This window comes from Sphaeramia orbicularis, chromosome 12 (genome assembly GCF_902148855.1).
Source record: "Sphaeramia orbicularis chromosome 12, fSphaOr1.1, whole genome shotgun sequence".
NCBI classification, from domain to species: Eukaryota; Metazoa; Chordata; class Actinopteri; order Kurtiformes; family Apogonidae; genus Sphaeramia; species Sphaeramia orbicularis.
Genome location: NC_043968.1, coordinates 15,582,515 through 15,591,031, shown reverse-complemented (window position 1 = coordinate 15,591,031; position 8,517 = coordinate 15,582,515). Strand labels below are relative to the sequence as shown.

At 38.4% G+C, this 8,517-nt stretch overlaps 1 protein-coding gene across 1 annotated transcript in view; it reads left to right on the top strand.

Moving 5' to 3' along the window:
• LOC115430341 (netrin receptor UNC5D-like) overlaps positions 1–8,517 on the top strand; it is a 217,099-nt gene that overhangs the window by 74,923 nt on the left and 133,659 nt on the right.

Below are 8,517 nucleotides of genomic sequence, written 5' to 3'. Positions count from 1 at the left end.
GGTTTGTTAAGAGAGAGAGAGACTATCTATGAAAAAGAAACTAAAACAACTCAAACTTGATATGGAAAATGGTCAAACAATGGCCATAAGGTGCCATCTTTAATGCACATTTGTATGTTTGATGTTTGCATGTTAATATTTGAATGTTTCTGCCAACAGAAAGTATATTGTGCCTATTATTGTATTTATTCATCATTCATTCATTTTCTGAACCCGCTTTATCCTCACTAGGGTCACGGGGGTCGCTTGGAGCCTATCCCAGCTACATAGGGGCGAAGGCGGGGTACACCCTGGACAAGTCGCCAGTTCATCGCAGGGCTGAACATATAGAGACAAACAATCACTCTCACATTCACACCTATGGGCAATTTAGATTAACCGATTAACCTATTAGTGCATGTTTTTTGGATTGTGGGAGGACGCCGGAGTACCCGGAGAGAACCCACGCAGACACGGGGAGAACATGCAAACTCCACACAGAAAGGTCCCACCCCCCGTCAACTGGTGTTGGAATTATTGTATTTATTTTTTCCAAAATAAAACTTGGTTAAATTATTTCAGTGTGTGTGTAAGTACTTTTTGAACATTTTGAACATATTTCAACAATACTGTGATAATAATGATAACCGTGATAATTTTGGTCACAATAACTGTGAAATGAAATTTTCATATCGTTACATCCCTACTCTATATCCAACCTTTCTTAAGTGATTTATCACCATTTATTTACGATATTAGCCTCTGTATTTTGTATTTTCCGGTGAAAATCAGGTATTTTCCAATATTTACTTTACTGAACATGTAGATGTTCATAAAAGCTCAGAACAAACTTGATAGTTATACCAAATCCTGGAAGATTCTGCTGGGTTTTTGTAAATTGGCTTAGAGTCTGGTTTAGACCAACTCTATATATGAAGGGTCATGAGATAACTTTTTTGTTGTGATCTGGCGCTATATAAATAAAATTTGATTGATTGAGTGATTTGATTGGTTTTCCCCTGTAAGTCGCTTTGGAAAAAAGCGTCTGCCAAATGCATGAACATAAACATACCAAATAACTGAGAAAACTGAAGAAAAAGTGACTTTTTCAGTGAAATATATCATTAACTGAACATAAAACAAGTGTCAAACTCCATGGGTTTTACTGGTGAATCAATGATGTAAAGATGACGGTGTTTCCATGCTCACTACGGAGCCTCTGAACGTCCAAATGGGTCATATCTGATGACCATGAAAAGATGACAAACTGTATTTTACACCATTTATTTACATGTATTAATAGGATTAGCTGATTAACAGGTATTATACATTTCATATCAGTTGATGGTTTTAGTAGCTAGTGCATGTTTGGGTCTTTATGGGTTAAATCTGTGTGAATGACTCTTTCTTGGATATAATGTACTTCACCATGTCTATCTGCTTTCTGCTCATTTTCACATTTCTCAAGTGTTTTTTTTTACGTCTCATTTGACATCTGTGACTCTTTCTGTGATTCTGTGAGTTGGAAAATTCTCGTTTGGATATATTGTAGCTACTTTACCGTGTGTATCATATTTCTTCATATTCTCCATTCTCATTGTGACTTTTTAAGAGTTTGGGTGAAGGGTTGCAGCCTTCCCTTGATCGCACCCTTGAGAATTTGCTTATTTTATTCAACAGAAGGAGAAAAAGTAAAACCATTCAAGTTCAGTCACAAATGAGAAATACTTGTATTCATCTTTGCAAATGCATGTGCAGTACGTGTACATTTGTCGTATCAAATTGGTGCATCACTTCCTATGGACCGATATTATGTGAGGGCTTGCAGATTACCATCATAGTCTCCATTTGATAATCCAGGCAGGTGTGTGTGCTGATCCTTGGGTAAATGAGGAGGTAATTATACTATTTGCAGTATCGACAGACGAACCCACTGTGACTTTAGACACAGACAGTCGTGGAAAAACAGAGAAAGGCACAGTATATCCTAGCTTAACTATAGGAGTCTCCAAGGGGGAGATCAGCAGAAAGGGAAAGGGTGAACACAGTACAAAGGGAGCTAAAGAAAAGACCCAAGAAAGGAAGTTGGAGTGTGGCACCCTGAGCCAGTGGAAAACGGAAGAGAGTGGGAGAAGGAGGAGTGAGTGAGAGGTAATGAATAGCAAATCAGCTCCTTTATAAAACTCCTGCTTTCAGTGTTCAATCAGAGTAGCCCGGATTGGCAATTTTCCTCCGGCACAATAGAGCAGACCCAAGAGGACCCTGGCCTCAGTTCAGAGAGAGAGAGAGAGAGTAGGGGGGAGAGAGGGAGACTCTGCCAATACCTAACTCTACCAGCCCAGCGTTCTGTCAAGTTTGGCAAAAACGTTACAGACAACAGGAGGTACTCAGCAGTTGCTTGCTCTTTTGACTCGATTTTTTTTCATACATATTTCTTCTCTTCAGTGATGTATGAGGTAATGAGAGTGAGCCTGTGAAGGAGCTACAGCTACTCTCACTTTCTCTCTCTCTCTCTCTCTCTCTCTCTACAGTCATTTGCATAGAGGAACTCCCTATTTCCTCCTGTGACAGGAAATAGCCTCAGGGGTGGAAAGAGGGGGAGGCTTTGGAGCAAAATGACTGACAGTATGCTCACAGTGTGTACCCTGCTGGGTCAATGAGACGCTATTATTTGCATTTTCAACTGCTTAGAAGACTTGCTTTTGCATAGGCACACGCATTCCCCTGGTTATGCACCTTTAAATAGTACATATATTAGATATGGACAGTATGAGAATAATGATTGCATTATCAAGGAACTGCTGCCTGTAAAATATATTTGTCTTTCACCAGAAATATATGTGCTTCAATCACTGTGATGTTATGTGGTGTTATCTCCAGACGGAGCGACCCATTGAGAGAGGATGCTGTCTTTTTTAAAGATAATTGTTGTTGTTGTACGACATGCCAGCTGAAAATGGAATAGAACTGCTCATTAAAAGTGAACTGAGCATGAAAGAAAAAAAAAAGTCATAATTTAGTCCAGCCTAATAAGATACTTGATCATAGCCGCTTGAGCATTTATGCTATTAATTTTGCAGGCCACAATTTTCGCTCCTCTAAACTACATTGGTTACATAAAAAAGGTTATAATTGCCCCTATAAATTGAAATGAAGTGCTGCACAGCAGGCCAAAAAGTTGAACAGCTTTATTCACTCAGCTCAACCTGAAATCCAAAACAAACACACATACACACATTCAGACAAGCTAATTTCCAAATACATATATAAAACCGTTTTTATACTTATCTCAGAGTATGTCGCACGCTTTGTATGGCAAGCAGCGTGGCATGCATTAGAGGCAGCTCTCAGGAGAAATAATTACTCTGGACAGTAGTGGGGCTGAATCCAGATGGACTTGGCAGCACCATGCGGAAACCTGCTGCCAGTGTACACAACTCATACCTGCCTCACAACGCTGATTGTCTGGCCACCCGAGCCCCTTAAACAGCAACATTTTCCCCCTGCATTAGGCTCCTTTAGCTGGCCTGCAATCTGGAGAGGAAGCTCAGGGCAAAAAAGCATGTGCCAAGCTGTGTGGAAATAAAGAAGGAAAAGTGACAGCAGTAATCAAACATAATAACTGTCATTGTACGGTAATTATTGTAGATGTCAGTTTCTCAGAATGTCATTTACTTTGTATTCTGTGCTCATATGTAACCTGGAAATGGTATATTTCTTGCTCCTTGTGATCGAAATGTACTTCTCCTTTTTACATCTTTTATGATTTTCTTCTAAAAACCCATAGAAAACGTTCACTATGTGTGTTTTATTTGATTTTGACACACTGTACAAGACAAGGCTTTTATTCCATTACTGAGCACTCAAAGACCGAAGGAGCATCTCTGACAGTGATGTTTGGTAGTTTTTCCTTGTTGGTTTTTGGTGATACCTATTTTTTCTGCTGAGTTACTGCTGGTAATAGGATGTTTTTGTTTTTCTTCTTGTAATGGAGACAGGACAAGCAAGCATTCATTTGGTTTGGTGTTGTCACTGTGCTAACCTGGGTGGGATGGTACCTCAAATGTGCTTTACAAAGCTACCTATATATATATATAAAAATAAGAAAAAAGAGAGTATTTCAGCCACAGGAGGATGTTAGTCATATTGGAAAAAAATGTAGTAAAATGTGTGCCCTGCATGAAGTGATGACCCCGAGACAGATGGCAACACATCAAGAGGTTACTTTACATATGTGAGCTTGGAGCTACACATGTCCTATCTGTAATTTAAATAGTATGCTATGATTCTTCATAGCCAAAATTATGAAGCTTCACGGTGAGATTTTTTTTTTTTTTTTTTTTTTTTTTTTTTTAAGTGGCATATTTCTGAAAACTCCTGTAAATGGGGCATATTTTGTACATCTGCAGTACCAAATGTATTCTGGGACTTTAACAGAACAGAACATTAGCATATTTTCAAAGTTTATCTTATAGGCATATATATTATTTAACTCCAGCTCCCCTCATGAGAAGTCTGCCCTCAGTACTCAGCACCTGTGAACTGTCTAGTTTCCATATTATTTGTTTTAAAATGGAGACTATACACACTATTGGTACATGTTGAGCACAAATCAGGTCTGCAGTAGTAAAGGGGATGACAGTAACACTGTCAGCAATAACTGGCAACCCTGGGGACACAGATATACAAAAGGAATGACGATACAGATGTAGAAAAAAGAAGAATCAGATATAAAGTCCCCTCCATCTTACTACTATTATACTGTATAGATCTGTATAAACAACGTAAACTGCACATTCCTCACATATAGAACAATTGTGAAACTATTAACAATTTTGACAGGGCATGAATGAACACCTGAATCAACATAATGTTAATTTTAAAATGTAAATTAACATACACAACCCAAAATGTCTATATGTTAATATCTGATGCACATTGATAAACAGCTCTGACTTGCTTTTCGTGGGATGGTGCCACCATGGTAACATCTTCCAAAGCATATTTCCTCTTTCTGTTTTTGTATCTATGTTCCGGGCTGACAGATGAAGCCAACATGGGAAGTATCACAGACTACTGGTCCTTGAAAGGCCATTTGAGGCTCACTCTAAAAGCAACTCAGTCCCCATAGACCCCCATGTTGAAATGATCAACTTAACCCATAAAGACCCAGTGCTAATTTTGTGGCAATTAATTTTCTCTCTATTTAACCTTTCTTAAGTGATTTCACAACATTTATTATAATATTATCCTCTATATTTTGCAATTTTCACTATGAATCGTGTATTTTCCTGTATTTAATTTCCAACACTTAATTTAAGTGTTCATGAAACTCAGAGTAAATTCAAAGAAAAAAGAAAACTGAAGAAAAAGTGACTTTTTCAGCAAATATATCAGTAACTGAATGTAAAATCAAGTGTCTCCATCCACTGTCATTGATCCAACTCCATGGGTTTTACTGGTGAATCAATGTTGTAGAAGATGACGGTGTTTCCACGTTCACTACAGAGCCTCTGAACGTCTAAATGGGTCATATCTGATGACAAACTGTATTTTACACTGATTATTTACATGGATTGATAGGATTAATGGATCAACATGTATGAATAGTTTAGATCAGTAGATGCTTTTGGTCACCAGTTTATATTTGGGTCTTTATGGGTTAAACATGTTTACTTGTGCTGTAGAATTTGTGGCATTAAACTTAATCTTTTTTTTTTTTTGTTTTAATTCACTCTTAAACTTTTTTTATTCTTTGTATACTGTGTACTTGTGGAACACATCTCACTTCATATTACTTCTTCTTAAACTTGTCCTATCATGACTTTGTTCATTTGTTCTCCTGATATGCAATGCCCCGCTCATTTATGTGTTGACCACATGTTTTGGCCACATGCAGTCATCCTCTTTCTTCTATCAGCGGACCCCATATGGATCCCTGCAGGATGGGCACACAGATGGACTCTGTGGGGATCCACCGCCAGCCTGGCTGACACACCGGCCTCCCCTCTCATCAAACCCCTCGCAGAATGGCAGCACATCACACACTCACATCAGGAGGATTTCTGACTTATCCATTAGCAATGAAATGATTTAAATGCTAATTTGCTTTAGCCCTATATTTGCACTAGATGCATGTTTTTCAGACTAATTAACATCTGATGTTGGTTGATTTAGTCACCGTTCAACCACAGAAGAAGACATCAGTGATGTGAGGTGCACATCAATAATTGATACAATGAAGGGCAATGTCATTATGTTCATCACATCAAAGGTAAACAGTTCATTTCTTGTGTTCATTTCAGTTATTCATTTTTTGTAGTTCTATGAATTTTGCAAAATGTGCTCACAACAAGGAGTTTTGCTTTCCTGTGAGGTTTTTGTAGTAAATTATTGAGCCTGAAAAGATTAGAAAAGAAGTAAATATATTAAACTTCCATTTCATGTGTGGGGTGATAAAAACCACGGGATCCAATTCCATCTCAAACAGACTGTTTGAAGATCAAAGCTGTGGCTTTATCTCCAAACTATGTTGAAAGCATCCAGAAAGAGAGGCAGCGAAAGCCAAGCCTCTCTCCATACCCTCCCTGCTTTGCAGATCCAGGCCTGTACTATAGCCTGTATTAATACTTTATATATTCAACAGCATTAAGATGAATAGAACAATGGATACCGGCATTTTATGCTCAAACTCATTTGTGTTTGTTAATTAATTGAATAGCAATTTTTAAAATTGTGATGTGGATGTCAACACTGGAACCATAATAAGGTTGTCAAGTAAATGTGAGGGAAGATAAAAACTCCAATTAACAAAACCACAAAATGCAAAAGGTTAAACATTCATATGACACAGAAATGTGTTATTTTTTCATAGAATAAAACAGAAAAGTAGATAAATAATTTCATCACTGAGAGGGGGTCAGGGTATTGTCAGTATTTCTCAGTTACACCTATTGCAATTAATATGTTTTTGTAATAAGATGACAGAAATTAATATGCATATAAAAGGCTGCATTCATAGTTTCACTGAAGTATTCATATGACAAAGCTGCATTACGAGTTTCTGGGCTTGTTTTATTATGATGCTTTTTCATACACTCATGCACAGTGTCTTTTTTCACTCTATTAAAAACACTGGCATTCATGGTCGACTTTATCCAATGAACCTCCTGCAGAGCCCAGACTTTCCTAATTAGGGCAACTGTGGCTGTTTATTGCCATACGTGGTTTTAAAACTGTGATTAGTGTTTCCTAAAATGCTTGAGATCCTTTTGTTAAGGTGAGCATGGTGCGTAGATGTTCTCATTTTCTCTGAGCTCAGGTTATATTATGATTTAACAGTAGTTACCATATGCTGTATCCCTCTTCAGTACTTCACTTGGAGTCTAATTTCTTGCATATTTTAGGTGAAAAAGCACTCCTGAGATTAATGTTGTGAAATCTTGTGAAACCTTAATCATTTATTTATTTTCAGGGCCCAAGGCTCAGAATATTCATCAGTATTGTGTTGTATAGGTGTATTAATTTACTTCTATTTTAATTGTTGGGAGGCAGGACGTCTATGAATATTTTGTGTGCAATTAGGACTCCATGCAGTGTTTATGAAGCATTTTGCTAAATTACAGGGGATGGATCATTTTCTAATTATCTTCTAATTTATCCTAACAGTTCTGAGAAAAATGTGTTCTTAGTTAAGGCCTTTCTAAGATTGTAATGGAGCCCTTAAGTGGTTTCACAAGGACTCGTCCTATCTGTAAACTACATGGATCCATACAAGCGGACAACTACCTAATTAGCTGTACACACACACATCTGTGATGGTGTAAGTGTGTAAAGGCCACTCCTCTTTATCTAAAAGTGATGATCTCTGGTTGGAGCCATTGTCTCTGGAGATTGTCATAACAAGGCCAACGCTTGGCAGTGGAACCGATCTCTTCCCCAATGGGAAGGTGAGAGGGACCAGACCTGTGGCTGTCAGGATAATTGGCAAAGGCACCTGGATCATACACCGGGAATGACAGACTGACATTCATTACCTTTAATAGAATTTCCTCCATCACTCTGTCACCCCTTTCCCTCTCTCTAACACACACACATACATACATATACACACTCGCACTCTCGCATGTTATTTTTCATTTTGTTTGTGTGTTTCCTCCTCTGCTCGCCGGCCCTCATCAGCCCTCCACCATCGCCCCGTGGGTCATCATCCAATGTCTTCTTGCTGTTGTTATCCTTGGCACCTGAGAGATAAAGTCACTCTTGATGACTGATGACCACTGGCCCGTCCAGAGATGAGCCGCAGTTTGTAATGATACAGATATGCTGTGCGCCTTTCATAAGGACCTCAAGGCTGTGTCTGTACAGCCGTGTCAGGTCGCGGGCTGGATCAGCGCTAGCATTATGAACTGCATCATAAATGTCCTTGTAAATAAAGCAAATGTTCTTTCAAACAGCACCCACACCATAGACCTTGGAATAACCTAGTCTTTAAGATGAATAAATGGGAGTTTCATCAACCTCTAGCCTGGATGCAGC